General features: G+C 40.5%; 1 protein-coding gene and 1 long non-coding RNA gene across 9 annotated transcripts in view; both read right to left on the bottom strand.

Annotated features, from left to right (window-relative positions):
• LOC100883133 (uncharacterized) overlaps positions 1–23,203 on the bottom strand; it is a 219,695-nt gene that overhangs the window by 162,107 nt on the left and 34,385 nt on the right. The gene's annotated exons all lie outside the window — the stretch shown is intronic.
• Positions 8,111–21,647, bottom strand: LOC143265507 (uncharacterized). Its single transcript, XR_013040133.1, has 2 exons — positions 12,355–21,647; positions 8,111–12,276 (listed from the first exon to the last, which is right to left on the bottom strand). It is a non-coding gene; the product is annotated as an uncharacterized LOC143265507 (long non-coding RNA).

The raw sequence follows: 23,203 nt of genomic DNA on the forward strand, positions 1-23,203 counted from the left end.
ACGAAAAACTACACTGAAATTGTATGTCTAAAGGAAGTACTTGAAATTCATCATCATTATCTGTGAAAGTATCCCGATGAAAAATTGCAATAAGTTGTTCGATTTGCATCAAACGTATTAAACGTCGCAGAATATTTGCTTTGCCTTTATTACAGGCTATAATTAAAGAAACCGAAAAGGTAGTTGCATCCTTCCAAGGAGCCTAATTGCCCTACGATCGAACGATTCATCACGAAGAATGATCGAATGTATCCGCTCTTTTATTCAAGTTTTTATCCTTTCGTAGGAACAGATCGTCTACGAATACGAGAGAATCGCTGCATCGTGTAACGTAGCAATTAATGGACATAATTAAGGTTAATTGGCCACTTCCAATCGTATTAACCACACTATTTCAGCATTGCTCGGTGATAATTAACCGCGAAATAGGCATCGTCTGGTTCCATACGACCGTTCGGACGCAGCGTTTTGTTATTAATGACACGAAAAAGAGAAGAACAGGATTTTTGTTCCTAATGATCGCTACCCACCGAGAGAAAGTCGGTTTTTCTAGCGCGTATAAAATCCGTGCAACGAAATACGTTTCGCGCGTTTTCTAAAGAAAAAAGAGAAGGCAAAAAAAATAGCAACGCGGCGTGAATCGCGCAAATAATCGGAAGAAAGCGTCCGTTTCGATGAACGATCCGTGGAATATTGTTTCGTGGAATAATAGTGCGACCTTAATTGCTCGATATTAAGACAATAAATAATGACCGTCGAATATAGCCCATTCTGATAACACGACTACGAAGAGTATTGGCGCATCTTTTTTGTAAACGAAACAATGATGGATTATTTTATAAGAGCAGTCATCTGTTAATGATGAACTTGGGGTACCACTTTGGGGTTGTATATTTTTGGAGTGGTGATATTTGGGGAGTTGGGAGGTGGGAAATTTGGGAATTTGGAGAAATTAGGAATTCGGGCGCTTGGAAGTTGGGAGTTGGGAATTTGGGCGCTTGGAAGTTGAGAAATTTGGAAATTTGGGCGCTTAGAAGTTGGGAGTTGTGAATTTGGAGAAATTAGGAATTCGGGCGCTTGGAAGTTGGGAGTTGGTAACTTGGGCGCTTGGAAGTTGGGAAATTTGGGAATTTGGGCGCTTGGAATTTGAGAAATTTGGAAATTTGGGCGCTTGGAAGTTGGTAGCTGGGAATTTGGAGAAATTAGGAATTCGGGCGCTTGGAAGTTGAGAAATTTAGGAATATGGGCGCTTGGAAGTTGAGAAATTTGGGAATTTGGGCGCTTGGAAGTTGAGAAATTTAGGAATTTGAGCGCTTGGAAGCTGGGAAATTTGGGAATTTGGGCGCTTGGAAGTTGGGAGTTGTGAATTTGGAGAAATTAGGAATTCGGGCGCTTGGAAGTTGGGAGTTGGGAATTTGGGCGCTTGGAAGTTGAGAAATTTGGAAATTTGGGCGCTTAGAAGTTGGGAGTTGTGAATTTGGAGAAATTAGGAATTCGGGCGCTTGGAAGTTGGGAGTTGGGAATTTGGACGCTTGGAAGTTGGGAAATTTGGGAATTTGGGCGCTTAGAATTTGAGAAATTTGGAAATTTGGGCGCTTGGAAGTTGGTAGCTGGAAATTTGGAGAAATTAGGAATTCGGGCGCTTGGAAGTTGTGAAATTTAGGAATATGGGCGCTTGGAAGTTGAGAAATTTGGGAATTTGGGCGCTTGGAAGTTGAGAAATTTAGGAATTTGAGCGCTTGGAAGCTGGGAAATTTGGGAATTTGGGCGCTTGGAAGTTGGGAGTTGTGAATTTGGAGAAATTAGAAATTCGGGCGCTTGGAAGTTGGGAGTTGGGAATATGGGCGCTTGAAAGTTGAGAAATTTGGGAATTTGGGCGCTTGGAATTTGGTAGCTGGGAATTTGGAGAAATTAGGAATTCGGGCGCTTGGAATTTGAGAAATTTGGAAATTTGGCTTGGAAGTTGGTAGCTGGGAATTTGGAGAAATTAAGAATTTGGACGCTTGGAAGTTAAAAATTGGGAATTGGAAAATTTGGGAATTTGGACGCTTGAATTTTGTAAGATTCTAAACACCAAAAATTTCCAAAATTGAAACACTGAATTTACCCAAAATAGCAAAAGGTGTCTCTCAGCACTATCCAAAGCAAATCCAAAATATCTCAAGAATGGAAAAATTTGAATATCAATGAAACTATGTATCCATAACCATAATAAATTCTAATTGTTCCTGGGGGCGCATTGAGCAAACATCTCAATCGAAAGACGATGCGTGCACGCTTGGAAAAAGTAAGAGGAATTGGCATTTATGATCACGCTTTCACTGCGGGATTTCGAGACGTGCACAGCGTTGGCTATGGATGCAAACAGTGAAAATAGCCACGAGACCGTTTGACATTTATGCGTTTCGTCCTAATAAGCGTAACGCAATAAATACCGCAATGAAACCCTCCGCTGGAATTGTTAAACGTGAGCTCACATCGAAGACAGGTGCGCACGCGATTATCGCGAATCCTCGATAACATCGTTGAAAAACAACGCTCCTACGTTAATCGTCACTTCTATTTCTCGTTTATGGATTCCATTTGGCAGGAATGATCATACGCAGAAATAGATTTGGCTTCGATTCGAGGAGTGGCGTAGGCTCTTTAAATTCGCGCTATTCGGACGTTGGAAAATACGTGGAAAGTGGCACGCATTTCTGTGTTAATTAATGCAAATGATGAATTGCAATTTCTCGTTTTATCTTTCGAATTTCTAATCTGGTGTTTATCGATTATGATAATGGGATTGCTAGGTGCTTATCCGGTTTAATTGTGGGGAAAGGAGAAAATCGGTAGCGATAAATCGAATAAAATTAAAATTGGTTATCATTCGTGAACTTGTATTTCTGAAATATTGGGATAACGAGATAAATTATAGAGTAACAAGTCAGAAGTAGTAAGATTTTGAAAATCGAGAGGTTGGAGGATAGCTGATGTACACTGAGCAGTGTGGAGATCATGATGAATGACCAAGCGCCCAAACTACTAATTTCTCAAAATTCACAAATTTCCCAGTTCCCAACTCCCAACTTCCAAGCGTTCAAATTCCTAATTTCGCCAAATTCTCAACTCCCAATTTCCAAGCGCCCAAATTCCCAAATTTCCCAATTCCCAACGCCCAACTTCCAAGCGCCCAAATTCCTAATTTCGCCAAATTCTCAACTCCCAAATTCCAAGCCCCCAAATTCCTAATTTCTCCAAATTCCCATCTCCCAAATTCCAAGCGCCCAAATTCCTAATTTCTCCAAATTCCCATCTCCCAAATTCCAAGCGCCCAAATTCCTAATTTCGCCAAATTCTCAACTCCCAAATTCCAAGCGCCCAAATTCCTAATTTCTCCAAATCCTCAACTCCCAATTTCCAAGCGTCCAAATTCCCATCTCCCAACTTCCAAGCGCCCAAATTCCTAATTTCTCCAAATTCCCATCTCCCAACTTCCAAGCGCCCAAATTCCTAATTTCTCCAAATTCCCATCTCCCAACTTCCAAGCGCCCAAATTCCTAATTTCTCCAAATTCCCATCTCCCAACTTCCAAGCGCCCAAATTCCTAATTTCTCCAAATTCCCATCTCCCAACTTCCAAGCGCCCAAATTCCTAATTTCTTAGATTTGCTAACTCCCAACTTCCAAGCGCCCAAATTCCCAAATTTCCCAACTCCCAAATTCTCAAATATCACTCCCCCAAAAACCGACAACCCCAAGAGGAACCCCAAAGTAATAGTTAATACCACTCATCCTAGTTGACAGCACTCCCAGCCATTTTCCCAAGCAAAGGCATCAGTCCCCCACAACAGTGACTCACCTATAACAGAAAGAAGAGATACGAAGTTAAAATTTGCATGAAAAACCTGTCCGTGTTTCTTACCTATTCGACACAGTGAATGTTTGAGCAAACATTAAGAAAAAGCACGAAAGGTACCGTGTATGTTTACTGTCGTGCAAGAAGCGATTCGATGCTTTCTTTTCAACGTTCGCCAATCGTAACGGAATCGGCGGATCGTGACGAAAAAGGAGGTACACACGTCGCGTCCCGTGTTTACTGATAATACCCTGACAAATCGGCGGACCGAGTCCTCCCTCAAAGGGAAATTTAATTAAATCGTTTGTGCCTACGTGTCAGTCGCAAACGGGCCGAGAAAAACCGCTATGTTTAGACTTAGGGTGCAATTACCTTACCAGAGCAACCGTGAGCATCTTCCTGCTTTTATGTACTTTGGTAAGGATACCTTAGGAAGATGTAATTATATGGAACTTGAGTAACTAGTTTGTTGGGCTGATTAATTTAACGTGAAGTTTAATTTGATGAATTTTGTAAACTTTGTTGTATTAATCAGAGGGGAGATATGAAGATCAGAAATGCACATGTGAGAGAGTACATATGAGCTGTTCAGTGCACACATTAACTCCATTTTTTGAAAAATCTTAAATTATTATAAATAGAAAAAGTTATGACTATATCAAATGCTTTAACACTTAAATTTAAGATGTTTCAAAAAATTGAGTTAATCAATGTGTGCACTGAACGGCTCATATGTGTAACATATTCTTATATGAATGAGAAATACAAATGCAAAGGTACATATATGTAACATATTCTTATATGAATGAGAAATACAAATGCAAAGGTACATATATGTAACATATTCTTATATGAATGAGAAATACAAATGCAAAGGTACATATATGTAACATATTCTTATATGAATGAGAAATACACATGACAGAGGTACACATATGTAACATATTCTTATATGAATGAGTTCATTATCATACGATAGCAAAACATAATAATGTTGAATAAAAATGTTACAATTTTTCTCTTCTCCCTAACCGTCGCCATTTTGTCATTAAGTAGGAGTTACACATTTTATGAACATCAATTATGATATTGATAGAAACCTTTCAATTATTGCTACAACAAATGTGATACAACTAATTTAATTTAGTATTAAGCTTACTACAGGCATCACTTCAACACCTCTACATACTTATGAAGAATTTAAACTTTTTGATAATATAAGAACATAATTATGTAACATTTCTATGTTCACCTACAACCAAACATTTTTTATATGAAGAGTTAATCTTCACAATTGACTGCAAAAGTATCTTCACAAATAAGCACTTGATAATATAAAAACATAATAATGTAACATTTCTATGTTCAACAACCATATATTTTTCGTATCAAGAGTTAAGACATAATTGATCAAAAGTTAAGACACAATTGGCAGCAAAAAGTGTCTTCACAAATAAGCAAGATTCAAAAGTGGCGCCTTGGAGCGAAGGTTCCTACCTTTGATAACAAACGTAGCTAACGATAATAGGTACACCAGTGTTCTACTGTACCGATAGTCGAAACTCGGCTCGTAACTCTAGAAGCTGACGAGTCGCTAGTTTAGCAGCGTACTTCACTAGGCGATCGCAGCGTCGCGGATGTCGGAGGAAGGAACGCGAACCTAGGGAATTATTTAAACACCGTGGCGCGCAGTCACGCTTGCCACTCTAACCGAAAGACGTTTTTAGAGCCACGGTTGTCGGGTGGAAAGTCGAGGCGTATGTATAATTAGAACCACCACATGCTAAGCGAGATTCACGTTCCCTTCGTTCATCTATTTCTTTGCGGGGTCCGAGACCCTCTGTGCTTGTTCTGCTTTTGTTTACCTTACGGGAAAAGACGGGGACCTTTGAAGCTTAATCAGCAACGTTTATCAAGATTTAGTGCGAGATATTGCTACATATTTGGAAGATCAAGTGTTGTTTTATTTTGAACCAGTATATTACACAGTGCATAAATATTACATCTCCACCATTTTGTGATATTTGATTTCTTTTTTTTTTTAACAAATAGCTATCAATTTTATTTGTGTTGTATATAGAATACATTTAGGAATTGTTAACATTAATATCTTGTTTCACTTGTACAGTAGTTGAGTTGATTTTTATATAATTTTGCAAATTTCTATGCATTGCTGAGTAAATATTGTGACTAGTATTTAGACTGACTATACAAAACAACCCAAGCATTTATTTAATACAGAATAAGATACTAATGTAAAATATCTACTACCAAACCTCTACAACTTATTTTCAAAAAAGTCAAAAGTGAATATACAATGTTTATGCACCATTCATCAATTTATTTCATGTTCAAAAAGAGCTACTAGTACCGTTAGTGGAGTACCATTTTTAGAAAACATATTCCAGAACGATAATCAAAGCGAAAAACCAGTTTCCGAGTGACTATTTTCGAGCAGGTGAAAAAGCACCACAGCCGCGGAACTCGTAATTCTGGTGGCTTTTGAATTCTGAACGATGCTACAGAGTAAAGAGAGAATGGAATTCTTAACACGCCGCGTCGCTCCATTTACCGTTCTATGATTAAATCTGTTAACTCTGTTATTACGTCTGCTGAGCGACCCGGTTGAGGATTTAGATGCTGACGTTATAATAACTTGAGATAATGAATCTTCAAAATGAATTAATAAGTTTCTGAATCAGAATGCAATTAGATTTTTAGGTCTCTGGATCTGGAGGTCTGTGTACATGTACATCATGGGAGTTCTAGATTCATAAATTCATAGACTCATGGATTGGTAGATTCGTGGGTTGGTAGGTTCTTCGGTGTCTACATTCTTAGGTACTCATATGTGGGCTATATTTAATATGTAAGTATGTGAACAACTATAACCACTCAAACTTATTACATCTTTAAATTTCCACATTTCCAAATCCACACGTCCACAAATCCACATGTCCCAAAACCCACACGTCCCCAAATCTCCGCATGTCCAAATCCCCACATCCTCAGTTCCACACATCACCAAATCCACACGTCCCAAAATCCACACGTGCCCAAATCTCCACATGTCCAAATCCCCACATTCTCAGTTCCACACATCCCCAAATCCCCACGTCCCCAATTCCACACGTCCCCAAATCCACACATCCCCAAATCCCCACGTCCCCAATTCCACACGTCCCCAAATCTCCACATGTCCAAATCCCCACATGTCCAAATCTCCATATCCTCAGTTCCACACATCCCCAAATCCACACGTCCCTAAATCCCCACGTCCCCAAATCCACACGTCCCCAAATCTCCACATGTCCAAATCCCCACATGTCCAAATCCCCACATCCCCAGTTCCACACATCCCCAAATCCCCACGTCCCCAATTCCACACGTCCCCAAATCCACACATCCCCAAATCCCCACGTCCCCAATTCCACACGTCCCCAAATCTCCACATGCCCAAATCCCCACATGTCCAAATCTCCATATCCTCAGTTCGACACATCCCCAAATCCACACGTCCCTAAATCCCCACGTCCCCAAATCCACACGTCCCCAAATCTCCACATGTCCAAATCCCCACATGTCCAAATCCCCACATCCCCAGTTCCACACATCCCCAAATCCCCACGTCCCCAAATCCATACGTCCCCAAATCCACACGTCCCCAAATCCATACCTCCCCAAATCCATACGTCCCCAAATCTCCACATGTCCAAATCCCCACATCCCACATCCCCACATCATCTCTACATCCACACACGCCTCACCGCCCAACTAAAAATCCAGTAATTTCACAAGAGGATCCATCAGAAACCTTTCGATCGGATAAATAAAGTGGCTATCGGATTTCTCCAGGTTGCCTAACACCTCGACATGGAACCAGCGAATTCTAATGTCTCCGTAGAGTTAGAGGGGCCAATTACGAAGCCACTGTCCCGCGATCGCCTCACAATGGATGCAAATGCAACACCCGGGACGAACGAGGAGCGAAAGGGAACGAGATACAAGTGCAACGGTGGTAATTAACGATTATAAAAGACCCTCGACCACCAACGACAACCACGAAAGATCTTACGGACAGACACGAAAGTGACCTTTTTCTTGCTTCACTTTCGAAAATGTCCGAAGAACCAGCCTCATTGTCGCGGTTCTTGTCTTGAACGAAGATTTACGCGCACGATTTAATACTTCGCCACGTTGGGGAATATTCGAAACGCCGGTATGCGAGTTACATGATCGAACACGATCGCTATTTTAATTAGACAGAATGTTAACGAAGACTCGGATGGTTAGCCCTTTCGCCAGAGTTGAAGACTTTCATTCGGTAAATTTTATTCGCTTACATGCCTTTACAAATATTTCTGCCGCAGGAAAATTTTCGTATACTGTACATGTTAAAATTAAAACTTGAAAAGTAAAAGTTTGGTGAGCTGCTGTCTTGTGAAAATTGCAAGAGTCAGTAATAGAAGGAAATAGAATTAGAAGCCAGTAGATTGTAGATCATTTGAAAATTTTAAAAGCCAGAATAGTACAATAAAGTTATATTATCCCATAATTTACAAAACTAAAGGTACCTTCGGTCGTAAACGTATCTGGAATATTACGGCCAAGTTACAGCTGTTGGTTTTAAATAATACACCGTGAAGCAGGTAAACGCAAGATGGTACTAACATCTGGAATAGCCTGATACAAAAATCCGGAAAAGATTAATGCTATTTGTTCGAATACGCTGTTTACAGTGCCTCCGCTGCTTGCCTAATGATTATTACCCAGAAACGTGACTGCAATGCGGCTGCAATAACCCCTCGTTCCAGGGGTCAGCTAATTAACCATAATCTCTTCGCCACTTTGCGAGACCGATTATACAAATCGAACAGCACGCTGAGTGGATTCGGTAGTTTCGTGTCGGAGATTCTTCTACTTTGCATAATTTAATCATGGACCTCTAACATCGGTTGTTTAAGGATCGTTCAACTGCGCTTAGGATTTGTATTCCTCGAGCAAGGTTTAATAGTCTATGAACGTGGGATCAATCGCAACGATCTAACTTGCAATTATGTTTGCGGTTCACGGAGATATTTAAAGTCCATATTAAATGGCAACAGATATTTCAAATATGTCGAATGTCCGCATATTTGTGGACTCGGCAGTTTATGGGTTAGAGATATGGGGAGTTGGAGAATTCGGGGATTTGGAGATTTGGGGGTTTGAAAATTGGGGGATTTGGAAATTTGAGCTTGTAGGAATTTGGAAGTTTGAGAATTCGGGGATTTGGAGATTTGGGGTTGTAGAAGTTTGGGGGTTTGAGAATTGGGGAATTTGGAAATTTAAGCTTGTAGGAATTTGGAAGTTTGAGAATTCGAGGATTTGGAAATTTCGGGTCGTAGAAGTTTAGAGATTTGAGAATTGGGGATTTGGAAATTTGAACTTGTAGGAATTTGGAAGTTTGAGAAATGGGAGATGTGCAGACTCAGGATCTTAGAAGTTTGAGAGTTTGAAAATGTGAGAATTCAAGAATTTGGGATATTAGAGATCTGGACTCATAGAAGTTTGCAAGTTTGTGAATTTGTGAATTAGGAAATTTGCACTTGAGCTATTCAAAAATTTGCACATTCCAAAACTAGCAAATTCAAGAATTTGAAGACTTTAAGGAACTTTCGACTCATAAAAATCTGAAAATTAAAGTATAAGCAGTCTAAGAATTTGAAAATTCAGTCCTCTGCAACCTAGGAAGCCCACAATACAAATTCTCACCTACTTAAATCTCAAACTAATTCAGATTAACTAGTTAATCCAAAAAATTGATAACCCCAACCAATAAATATCAAGGTAACTAACCGAGAGTAACTAAAACGAAAGTTATGGTAAGAACGTCAAAGTAATCTAAAATAAACGAAGCAGAGGCAAAGTAATCTAAAGCAAATTAAGCAAAGTTGAATCAAGTTAAATTACATCGCTTCAATTTTCCTTCTGGGTAATATCTCAGGTAACGTTGTTAACTAGCGTTAGGCCTTATTTCCACGGTTGTTCAAACAGGACAGTCGGGTCTCTTACATCACAGTGGCGGTTCGAGGGACAGATTGCGACAGATTGCGCGAGAGGAAGGAAGCGATCAAAAAGCTAGGGTGGCAACCTTACTCATTAGCGGTCTAATTACAAACCGGTCGAGACTTCTCCGTTAACCGCGTAGTCACGCTTGCGACAGGACCTTTCATCTGGCCAACGTTCTGCGTGAGGCTTATCCATGGGAACACGCCGATACGGATAACCATACACTTTCTAACTCTTCTGGATATTATATAACTATGATTACTGTTCAACAGAAATTATCTAACTTTGTTCGTTTAAGTCATTGTAGTTAATTTGATGGATTTATTTGTGGAATCAAATTTCCCTGAATTCTCAAACTTCTAAATTCCTACAAGCCTAAATTTTCAAATCCCCCAATTCTCAAACCTCCAAACTTCTACAACCCCAAATCTCCAAATCCCCGAATTCTCAAACTTCCAAATTCCTACAAACTTAAATTTCCAAATCCCCCAATTCTCAAACCCCCAAACTTCTACGATCCCAAATCTCCAAATCCCCAACTTCTCAAACTTCCAAATTCTTACAAGTTCAAATTTCCAAATCCCCCAATTCTCAAACCCCCAAACTTCTACGACCCCAAATCTCCAAATCCCCAACTTCTCAAACTTCCAAATTCGTACAAGCTTAAATTTCCAAATCCCCCAATTCTCAAACCTCCAAACTTCTACGACCCCAAATCTCCAAATCCCCAACTTCTCAAACTTCCAAATTCTTACAAGTTCAAATTTCCAAATCCCCAATTCTCAAACCCCCAAACTTCTACGACCCCAAATCTCCAAATCCCCGAATTCTCAAACTTCCAAATTCTTACAAGCTTAAATTTCCAAATCCCCCAATTCTCAAACCCCCAAACTTATCCGACCCCAAATCTCCAAATCCTCGAATTCTCCAACTCCCCATACCTAACCCATAAAATTCCCAGTCCACTAAATTTCAAGCGACACGAGTCACGAATCAGCCTAGAAGGTAATTCCTGTAAATTTCATCGAGGAAAAGTCCGGATAACTGAAATCGAGCCCACACGGCAATCGACACATCCAGGGCTTGGTTATGTACCTGCGACCTCGATCTCTCTCGTGTTGTTGCAATGTAATTGTTATTACGTGTCCGTGAACGAGCGCGATACATCGCGGCAGACATCGTGGCGCTTGCGAACTCGATCGATTTATATACGAGCATCGTTTCGTGCTAGATAACGTCTCGCGAGCACATTCTGCTCCATTTTCCGTAAGCTATTTCGAAACGTTTTCCTCTTTCCTGCCGCGTAAACAAAGCTAAAAGCGTTGCTTCCAAAGGGAACGTTCAAGAGAATACGAGTGCCACATATTTCGACGTGTAGCTCTGACATTTAAGTTATTTTGGATTTGTTGGGGATTTTATCCGGTTACGGGCGGTGTAATTTTCTGCTGAGATATATACTACCTCGAGGAAAAGATTGTTGGAAGGAAGTTGTCTGAAAGATTCGGTATATGCAACTAGAGATGCAGTTCGAAAAATATGAGTTTCTTGCAGATTTTATTTTGAGGAAATGTTTAACCAATTGCACTATTTTGACAAGTTTGAATTTTTATTACATGTCAATTTAAAATTCAAGTCCAACTATAATTTTCATAGTGAACAATTGCATAACTAAAATGCATAACCAAACTACTTAACCAAACTGACACAACATTTTAAAAGCTTCTTTGTCTGTTTCAATGTTGCAGCTGCAATTAATTAGTTCTAACTGATGCATCTCACAAATAAGTCATAATGCAAAGGATTAATGAATTTTTGCATAAACTTTTAACCGTGTATTTCAGTTCTTTACACCAAGCATCTCACAGTGATATGCAAATCCTCGATGCAGTATAGCAAAATTAACTTCACATCATAATTATATTAGCGTATTTACATGGTAATTCAACTACGCAGCAATTTGAATTACCTCATTCTAACTTAATTAACTCATCACCAAATTACTGTTATCAATACTGTAAATGAATTATGCACATCTCCAGATATCGTGAATATAACGTCATACTAATCGCAACAGCAATTTCTCATGAAACTTAACATGATTTTCTCTGCCGCTTCCCAGTTTAATTAGCTTTCGAACAGTAATTCCGAATCAATTACAGTGTACTCCAAGCGAACTACATTACAATTGAATGCAAAATAAAATGATGAACATGAGTTATTTATAACTCAATTACGACCTGAATTCGTTGAATTTTAAACGATTAAACTATGTCGATTCCCCTTTTATTTTGAAATTCGTGTCGTTGACTCCGGTGCAATCGATGAGGGTAAAAATGTCAATACTCGGCAACACGCAACGACACCTTGCCCCACGGTGTCCCATGTCTGAAACATCGAGAATGTACGCAACTCGTACCATGAAAAAATAGATTGTGGGCGGACATAGAATATCTGTATAGAAACCTTGTAATGTCCGTTTTCAAAGAAACACGTGGATAACGATATCTGGTACGTGATAAAGATTTCACCATAGATCAGATTCAGCCGCACGAGAGAACAGTAGCACGAACCAGTCACGATTCGTGAATGAAATCCTCGACGTACTTTCGAGTCGAACCAGTTTCTGCGGATTGGATCATGCACTCGCAAATTCGAGTCGATCGTTGAGGCAAAGTTGTTGGAACATTTACTTGAAAATTGGGGATGTAGGAATTTGTGAAGACGAAGGTTTGGGAGGTTTTGGATTGGGAGGGTGTTGATTTGTGAACTGAGAAATTTTTGTATTTAGGAATTTGGGGTGTGAGGGGTTGGAGACTTGGGAGTTGGGTAGTTTAGGGATTTGGGGGTGGGAAAATTTGGGTGGTGTGGGGATTTGGGGGTTGTGGAATTTGGAAAGTTAGGAATTTTGGGATGTGGGAATTTGGGAGATTAGAGATTGGGGATTTAGGGATTTGGGGTCTAGGTATTTGGGGATCTAGGAATTTGGAGACCTTGGAATTTGGGGGACTTGGAATTTGGGGAAGTGGGAATTTGGGGACCTTGGAATTTGGGGCTCTAGAAATTTGGGGAAGTGGAAATTTGGGGACCTTGGAATTTGGGGCTCTAGAAATTTGGGGAAGTGGGAATTTGGGGACCTTGGAATTTGGGGCTCTAGAAATTTGGGGAAGTGGGAATTTGGGGACCTTGAAATTTGGGGCTCTAGAAATTTGGGGAAGTGGGAATTTGGGGACCTTGGAATTTGGGGCTCTAGGAATTTGGAGACCTTGGAATTTGGGGGACTTGGAATTTGGGGAAGTGGGAATTCGGGGAAGTGGGAATTTGGGGACCTTGGAATTTGGGGCTCTAGAAATTTGGGGAAGTGGGAATTTGGGGACCTTGGAATTTGGGGCTCTAGGAATTTGGAGACCTTGGAATTTGGGGACCTTGGAATTTGGGGACCTTGGAATTTGGGGCTCTAGGAATTTGGAGACCTTGGAATTTGGGGACCTTGGAATTTGGAGACCTTGGAATTTGGGGATCTTGGAATTTGGAGACCTTGGAATTTGGGGACCTTGGAATTTGAGGACCTTGGAATTTGGAGACCTTGGAATTTGGGGACCTTAAAATTTGGAGACCTTGGAATTTGAAGACCTTGGAATTTGGAAACCTAGAAATTTGGGGACCCTGGAATTTGAAGACCTTGGAATTTGGAAACCTAGAAATTTGGGGACCTATGAATTTGTGTATCATTCGAACATTCACAAATCCATAAATCTGAGAACTTGTCAAATTAGAAATTTGTAACAAATTTAAAACAAAAATCTATAACAGCAAAATTCATAAAACGTCAAATACAGAAAATGATCAAATTTTAAAAATATCCCAAAAATGAAAAAGAAACCAGTCTCCCCAGCTTACTACCAATCGTACAAGAAACTGAAGACTTGCAAATCCCAACGAAACATGGAAGATAAATTGCAATCGAAGGATATCAATCGACGAGTGGCGCCATCGTCTGACGGTTAAAAATAATCGAGTATCCATGGTAGACGCGAAGAAAGAAGACGGCAACGTCTTCAGACAGCGGACATGACGTCACTCTCGTGCCAAATACTTCCACCGACTCGTAACGGAAGTCGTTATTTTTACCGCGGCTTATTTTTTGCGGCAGGATTCACGCTGGCACTACATCGAGTATGTCAGCAAGAATCGATGATGGTCTTCGTATCTTTGCTCTGCGTTTCCTCAGGTACGAATTCTACTGCGGTCTCTCTAGGAAAATTTGCACCTTGAAACGGGAACAAAGGGGTGAAGGTGGTGACATCTTATGAATATACATTTGGAGCCACGTTCTGCAATTGCGAGATTGTCGAATTTGTGCATAATTCACACTTTACCATAACTGGGCAAATCTTCTTGGAGATTTTACTTTGATCAATTTTACTTTGAAATTAAATCTAATGAAGTGTAATTAGTTACCTGATAAATCTACTAAATCAGTTACCTGATAAATCTACTAAATCAGTTACCTAATAAATCTATTTTCTTCTCTAAACTCTTAAATCTAAGTCCAAATCTTAACTCTTAAATTTTGAATTTCTAATTAAATTTTCTTCTATGTAGAATAAGCTTGCATTTTACAAAACTTGTATTTTATAAAATAGTTAGCACAAAAGGGTGACTCACGTACATAAAACGCGTCATCCAGATCTAAATGCTATCCAGGAATAAATTACGTGGCACACCATTGTTTCAGCAAAGTTTTTGTTCATTATGTAACCTTGTTTTTCTGTCCAACGTTCTAAAGAATTTGAAGAGTTAAATTGTAGAGTAGGAGGAGCGTTTCGAGACTACATTGACTTCAAGGTACATACGTCTTCATCCAATTACGCCTGATGCAACCGGCCACGTCCAATGTAATTGACCACTAGATACTCAGAAGTGTGTCAATTTAATGTCTCAATGACGCGCGTCACATTATTATGAGCGAGGAGTGAGTCATCTCAAATTCGCGATTCGAACGGTCGATCAAACCTCGTGTTTTCAATTTCTCGTCAACTTGACAGTCGCAAAACTCATTGGACAAATGACATCATTCGATGTGAAACATTGAGGGTAAAATTGGTACGACACATTCTTTGACATGAAAGAATTCAAATTTCATGTGAATACATTCTTGAAACGTTGCTAAGATATTTTTGAAACACTGAAGATATTTATCAGTGGATGTACAATATTCTTATAACAGATTCACAATAGAAGTACAATATAATATGCGGTAGATATACAATGTAATAGATACACAGTAAGTAGATATACAAGAATAAATTCAGTAGATGCAAGTATGCTGTCCAGTGCAACGTACCCAAACTTTATTCGGTCCATGTGTACAGTTTGGATTTAATTTTGAAGCTGGTTTGTTGAATTTAGGTGAGGGTTGATCCAATATTGAACTACAAGGTTAACTGTGGTCAGGTTAATCTGATGAGGTTGGCTTTAACCTATCACCCAATAATGTAGCAGTTACATAGGAAGAACATCTCCAGAAAAAATTAACTCCACAAATTAAAATGTCATATGAATGCACTTTCTGATACCTCCATGATTTATCTTGACTTAGAATCAAAGTTAAGAATGTTACATAAATATATCCACATATGAAAGCACGTGATTCGAGTATCAAAGTACGTGACGTTCCTCCAGTCTTAACGAAAGTATGAGTACAGTGTGAATCAGCCTTAAATGAAGAGTGAACGTGCAGACATACTGATGCAACAGTCATTGCTTTCCTTTCTGGCGCGTCATCGACGCCACCAAAAGTGTCCCAGATGTAGGTTTAAATCCGGTGGTTTGTTTTACGACGTCCGGTGTTTTAAAACGATTTAAAACCCGGTTCCAAGAGGTTCGTTTTCCAGGAAAAGAAGGGTAACAGGGATTGTAAAATGCTGTAAAGCGCGTCGCGTGACACCGGCTCGCTGAAATATGCATTACGCGAGAATATTTGAATAACAACGACTCGAGAGGAGGAAAGAGATCGAAGGGCAACCGATCGTGGATTTACTGAAATCCGAAATAAGATGCAACTATTTAAAAAGATGTTTCGGGCGAAAATACACTTTGCCATTCTCGACCTTCGAGTGATTTCATTGTAAAGCTTTGTGCTGGAACTATTCATGAACGATGAATTCCGATAAGTCACGATTACCATTTGTATAGAGACGTACTCTATTTCCGTCGTATGCGTCATTCGGGAAAAACACCTCGAACCCTTGAAGTTAGAAATGAAATGCGGGAATTAACTCTTGGAAATTTAGGAATTGAATGTTGAACATTTAGCAAATTTGGAATTTAAGAATTTGGCAATGTGCATGGATGAGTGATCTGAAAATTTAGGGATTTTGGCAATGTAAGTTGGAGATCTAGCAATCAAGGGGGTTGAGTTGGGGATGGAGTTGGGGGTCCACAAATTTGGGAGTTTAGGAATTTGAAAATTTACAGACTCAGAGGCTTGGTAATGTGAAGATTTGAATGCCTAGATATTGGATATGGAAATCTGGGAATTTGAGAATTTGGAACCTCAGAGACTGACACTTAGAATGTGAAGATCTAGGAATTTGGGTCCTTGAATCTGTGAATTAAATTTCTGCAATTAGCTCACTTGAAAATTGGAATAAGCCAATATAAATTTACATAAATTATTAAACTCAAAAATTAAAAATTAGACCCAAATCTCTCATGTCACATCCACTCACTCCACATCTTCTGTCCTAGGTCTCTAATACCACTGCCTGAGCACTTACAGCCATAAGACAAAGCGAAATATCACATCTAGAATGTAGATTCAGTGTCCGTTGCATCACAAGTGGAATTAAATCGAATAAGCAATTCGGCCGAGCGATGCGATTAGCTAAACGTTTTCTGTCGTTGCCTGTAAGGCTTCGTTTGCCGCAAGATCGAACACCGAGTCGCATTAACTTTTTAGCCGTATAGTCTGTCTTTTTTCTTCCTACGAGGCGTTCCTCCACTTCCATGGATCGATAGAACGTCGGTAATTCGCGTTCTTCGAGTTCCACGGAGTTCTATTCGCGGATTAATCTGGCTCCTATCTACATCCTAGAGCCCGACGTACGTATCTAAAATAGCCTGCCGTCTTAGACTCGAGCTGCTTTGTCGATCTTATCCTAGATTCACGACTTTGACCAAACGGAACGATAATAGACCACAAATGTGTACGTGTTGGATACTTATCGCGCATCACGCTCTTTCGATTCGAATTTGGATATGCCATGACATGTAGTGTGGAACTAGTTTGTCGTTTATTTTCAATTTTTAGTGTTTCAACAGGTATAAACGATCTCTTAATCAGGAATATCCTTGCCAGAAATAAGGACATGCCTGATACAATATGATTCATACATCAGTTGTAATTAAGGACATGACAAATGATTCATAAAGCAGTAAAAGTTAATTGGTATCGATTAAGCGATCATAAAGGTTAACCTTTAAAGATCGTTACACCCTTAACATTCTACAACGTCCTCTAGTCAAACATACTCTATCTCAGTCGTAAACTTACTCAGGACATTCTAACCTAAAAACCCCGACAAGGTCGAAAGCTACGGTAAAAAGGCATCTCCTAATGCAGCATCAGAATGTTAAACTGATGTGAATAAACATCAGAATGTCTACACTTGTAAAGACAAGAATGAAGCGACGATAAATAAATCGGAAGGTCCTAAAATCCGCCATTCAGGCTTAAAGCTAAAAAGCGTAGACCAGAAGCCGTTGCAAGGTGAGAGTTCCCGTGTGGTAGCACCAAAAACGTGGATGTCAGCGAATGATCCAAAAGTTGGACGAGACCGGAGCGTGCAAGCCTTTAAAAAAAGAAGCGTCGACGAAAAGGCAACAGCAGCGTGTGGTTCGGTGTGGACGATGCAGCTCGCCGAGCGGAAAGAGGCGTCCAAATTAGCGACGTGCAAAAAGGAAGCGTTACCTCGAACGATGGTAGTGACAGGCCAATCGGAACCATCGAGCCTCTTACAACACCACATGGCGCAGCGACGAGTTCGGTCGACAGTATTATTGTCCGGCCAGTGTATTAGGCTCGCAAATAGAAAACAGAGAGAATTTTTTGATCGAGAATGAACGGTGAGACGTGGCTACGGTCGTGCGTGGAAACACACACAGTCCGGTGGCGGCTCGGTCGAAAGGGGGAGCGCAGTGAACTTGGCGTCGCGACGGAGCACGGCGCCGGCAAATGGCGCCTGTGGTCGATAGACGATGCGTTTCGTTCACTGGCTGCTTGCTTTTCGAGTTTGTATGGGAAACCAGAAGATGGTGTTGTCAGGAGGGTTGCTCGATCGAGCATCGGGCTACCACGGGGACCTTGACGAGCCTTCGCATCGCGGTACGCTTTTATTATCCTTGGTCGGGCCTTCAACGTCATGCCTGTCGCCATCTTTGTGACGTCAGTAAGATCTTCGTGGCCTGCTGGTGCGACAGGGACGATCGATTTTCTTCCTTAGCGTTCGCTTCCGAGAATCGTTTCGATCGCTACTCTCTTTCACGGTTCCTAACGACCCTGATAGCAACGTTAACGATGTGGAATTCAAGCAGTGTTGCAACACTCCAGGGACTGGACAATACCTAGGGACAGTAAGTCCACGGAATTCTGAGTTTTACGACTGCTGGGATGTACCCTTGAGACCGGGGGATTGTGATCGGTTCATCAATTTATGGGCCGAACTATTGTCAATGTGAACTCCCTATTACAGTGTATCCTAGCAACGGAGTTGTGGAATTAGGGAGGTCTCTCCAGACTTCTAGATGACTAGTCCAAACTCTAAGATCAAAAGACTAGTCCAAACTCTAGTCCCTTTAGTCCCCACACACTCTATACCCAAGTACTAATGTTAACTTTCCAAATATGTGAATTTAAGAAGTTCAAATTGCAAAACTTAGGAATGTGGCTACCACTCCAAATTCTCTCCGGACATCCTTAATCTTCCTCATCCTGTATATTCTCGAATCAGCTTAGACCATAAGTCCACTTCGAACCCCATTATCCAAAGAAGTTTTTTCAAGTTCATATTATTTTACCCTTGTTTGCTATCGGCAACAGTTTTCCTTGGGAGACCAAAGTGGCCCGATTGTCGAGAATATCGAGAGCAGTGCAAACAGCATGGCACGAACGTAAATATCCAAGAGAAGAAACGTAAAGAATAAAAACTAGAGACGGGCAGATAGGGAGGCGCAACATAAGGGCAGCGAGACGCGAAACACCATAAAAGCACGTGGTCGCCAGACTGACTGGCTTGAGACAGACATAACCCGAGGTGAACGCACCAGCGTCCTTTTCGAGTCCTTTTATATATCGCATCTAGCCTGTCCTACCCGTGTACCATTACTTTCCATTCCCTCGGTTATCGATTGCTCGAGTTACGAAGGCGACGAGCGTCATTTTTACTGTACACGAATCTCATGGCGTGACCCGATTGTCTCTGCAAACGCAATCGACCCCGTGAATCATCCTTAAATATTTTCATTCAGATTACCAAGAGGTATTTTAACCAGATTTCCAGAGTGTCGGGTATTGGGAGTGTGGTGCCAGCTTTATTTATTTGAATTTGTAGAAGACCGGTTATGAATCATTCGATAACATCGAAATTCTGTAGAGAATAAAATTGCAACATGTTTCGAGCAATGCTGCTGAGGCGATAAAAACGTGACTGGAATTCTATTGAATTCTAAGATAGACTTTCAACGCAGAAATGTGCAACTGACACGTTTAACTTTGACAAATTTAAGTACTTGAAATTAGGACCAAATTTAATGTGCATTGCTAGGATATTTCTAGAAGCAAGCACGACATATGTGTTAGATTTTTACTGCTTATTTCTACACGTGAGGGCTCCACGCTAGATTTCCCATTACACCACGCATTGAATTTGTCATGAGTTAGAACCCACGCGCTGCACCATATGTTAAATCACGAGTGATATCGGCGCTCAAGTCCCCACGCGTTACAATTCTACATAGATTTTCTACGAATTAGAATTCTACGCGTTAGATCCACGTGTTAGATTCGCCACGCTTCAGATCAGCCGTGCATAAGAATTCTACGCGTTGAGTTCGCCACGCACCAGATTTGTCACGCGTTAGGATTTCTACGTTCATTACACGTCAAATTTGTAACCAGGTGTGCTTTGAAGTCGCCGATCCGCTAAATCACGCGTTATATCACCATGCTTTCCTTACTTAATTCTTAACCTAATAACCCTGTCTAGAAATATTTGTCGATACACCTAACGTTGAAGAAATGCCTCCTTCTAAAAATATCGCAGCCGATCAAATATTCGACAAATGGCGAAATACAAAGGAGTAAAAAAAGCTGTGATCGTGCAACGTAATTGCGTAAGAATTTCAAGGTACGATACAACAGGTTTAACACGGAGGCAGAAGCAAGTAGCCGAGCTGCTATAGCCTCTGGGTCGAGGTACGATAGGATTAAACGGGCAAATTACGGGTTTGCAGGGGCCCAAAATGAAAAAAGAAGCAGGAGAGGTATCCGGTGAATTCCACGAGTAGGCGAACGTGATCCGGGGTCCACTTAATTTATTGCGCCCGCTGAACCCGGCTGTAATTATCCTCGTGCCCAAAGCTTCGAACGCGTGTTAGGATTTTCATGGAAGAACAGTGTCACGACTCGTGATGAAAAAATGATCACGTTTAACCTTTCGGACCTGACACTGATACTGTTATATTTTATTACTTAAACTCCGACTTGAAGAATTTATTCGATGACTGAATAAACTTATTCACTCATTATAAGACACATGCTGAACACATGCCTATTACATTAATAGGAAACTGGATTACATAGCTAGAAAAAAGAGAACTTGTTATTATAATTATTTTACTAATTGCAAAAAGTGTGTAGATCTTTCGACTGGTGTGGAAGTCGTGTGAGAAGAGTGAGGGCCCAGGTAGCCTCATTTTATTAACTGCGTTAAACTTCTTGTATTTTGTTTTCTGAGCTTCCGGTTCGTTGTAAGGGTGAGGGTGTCGTTCGTGGTTAACGACACACCTCGTTCGCACGCGTTCAAAAGAGGTTCCAAAGCGAGCAAGAACACGATCGTGAGAGAACGGCGAGGTAGCCGGTTGCCAGCGATGAGTCGATGAGATAATTCTGATACGAGAAATAAATCGACGGCGAAAAGCGTATATACTATATACTTTAACGGCGTTGCAAGCTTCTCCCGCGAGAATTCTAGAAATACCTCAACTAAGGAGAGAAAAAACGCCAGAGGAAGACTAATTGAGTTAATAACCCCTGGCATTAATTGCGGGGCTCGTGCTTCAATTTCCGTAATATTAACTGAAACATTTCGCGTTTCAGGATATTGTTTGTTATATAGAGTTAGAGAGATAGGGAAATAGAGCTTTTTGTATGAGAAGCTTGACTGAGAAAGACAAGTTTGGTTTTATAGATTGATATAGGGAAGGTGCATTATGGGATTTTATTAGAGAAAATAGCAATTGGTGGGCAGTGAAATTTGGAAATTTTTTAATTTCTCAGTTATTAAATGTCTAAATTTGTAAGTTCCCAAATTTCCAAATTTTCATATTCTTTACGTTCCCGAACTCCCTAATCCTCTAATTCCCAAATTCCCTAATTCCCTGATTCCCTAATTCCCAAATTCCTAAATTCCCAAATCCATAAATCCACAATTCCCCAATTCCCTAAATCCCAAATTCCAAAATTCATAAATCCACAATTCCCCAATTCCCCAATTCAACAATTCCCCAATTTCCCAAATTCCCCAATTCCCCAATTCCCCAATTCCCCAATTCCCCAATTTCCAAATTCCCCAATTCCTAAATCCCCCAATTCCTAAATCCCCCAATTCCTAAATCCCCCAATTCCTAAATCCCCCAATTCCTAAATCCCCTCAAGTCCTAAATTCCCAAATCCCCAAATTCCCCAATTTCCCAAATTCCCAAATTCTCCAATTTCCAAATTCCCCAAATCCTAAATCCCCCAATTCCTAAATCCCCTCAAGTCCTAAATTCCCAAATCCCCAAATTCCCCAATTTCCCAAATTCCCAAATTCCCAAATTCTCCAATTTCCAAATTCCCCAAATCCTAAATCCCCCAATTCCTAAATCCTTCAATTCCTAAATCCCCCAAGTCCTAAATTCCCAATTCCCAAATTCTCCAATTTCCAAATTCCCAAATTCCCAAATTCTCCAATTCCTAAATCCCCCAATTCCTAAATCCCCAAATTCCCAAATTCCCCAATTCCCCAATTCCCCAATTTCCAAATTCCCAAATTCCCAAATTCCCAAATTCCCAAATTCCCAAATTCCCAAATTCTCCAATTCCTAAATCCCCCAATTCCTAAATCCCCCAAGTCCTAAATTTCCAAATTCCCAAATTCCCAAATTCTCAAATCCCCAAACCCGAAATTTTTGACCTCTCAACCTCCAAATTCCAAAAATCGAAAAAAAATTCCATCAAACATTCCCTACATCGTCACTTTCCCCCGCCATTAGCAAGCGTACCCGTACCGAGCGAGCAGTTACCGAGCGATCACTTAGCCAGCAGTCACCGAGCGATCACTTAGCGAGCAGCCACCGCGTAAAAAGACCGCACAGCCCCGCAACACAATACCCATCTCTACCGCGAATATATGTGAAATTTTCGACACGATCTGGTTCTCCCAGGCCGCACGAGAATTCGCCGTTTCGAAAGGCGGTTATTGAAGAAAATTCCGGAAGGATCGTTCACCGGGTCTCTAAATATACCGAGCGTGTGCATAGTTTCGTCGTGGAATCTCGACCGTAAGCTACAACAAAGTTGAACAGTATCCGCGTGTGCACGTTCTTGTTTCTGCGATATCTCATCCGAGGAATGAGCTGGTTGTCATGCACGAAAACACGCGGAACTCGCGGATAAAGAGTGCACACGTTCGCAGATGGCAGCGGTACAAGAACCGGCAATATATTCGTGTGTGTAACACGCTGCTAATGTCTTGCTGGCTATTAAGGAAAGCGAATCGGACCTGTCTCCATCTTTCGTTCCTCCTAGCACTGAAATCTTACTGCAAGACCCAGAACGGACAAATTTATAGAACGCATAAGCTACCATTTGTGTAACTTTGTCGGCGTAATTTTGTTGGAAGAATCATTCAATCTAAGTTACAAATTGTCAAACTAAATTTTATATACAAAAGATATTATTAAATCCCAAGTTGTAGTTCATAATATTAGTTGTAGTTCATAGTATTAATAAATGCACATAAATAAAGAAGTACGTGTAGAATTGCATCTA

This window comes from Megachile rotundata, chromosome 12 (assembly GCF_050947335.1).
Source record: "Megachile rotundata isolate GNS110a chromosome 12, iyMegRotu1, whole genome shotgun sequence".
Lineage (NCBI taxonomy): Eukaryota > Metazoa > Arthropoda > Insecta > Hymenoptera > Megachilidae > Megachile > Megachile rotundata.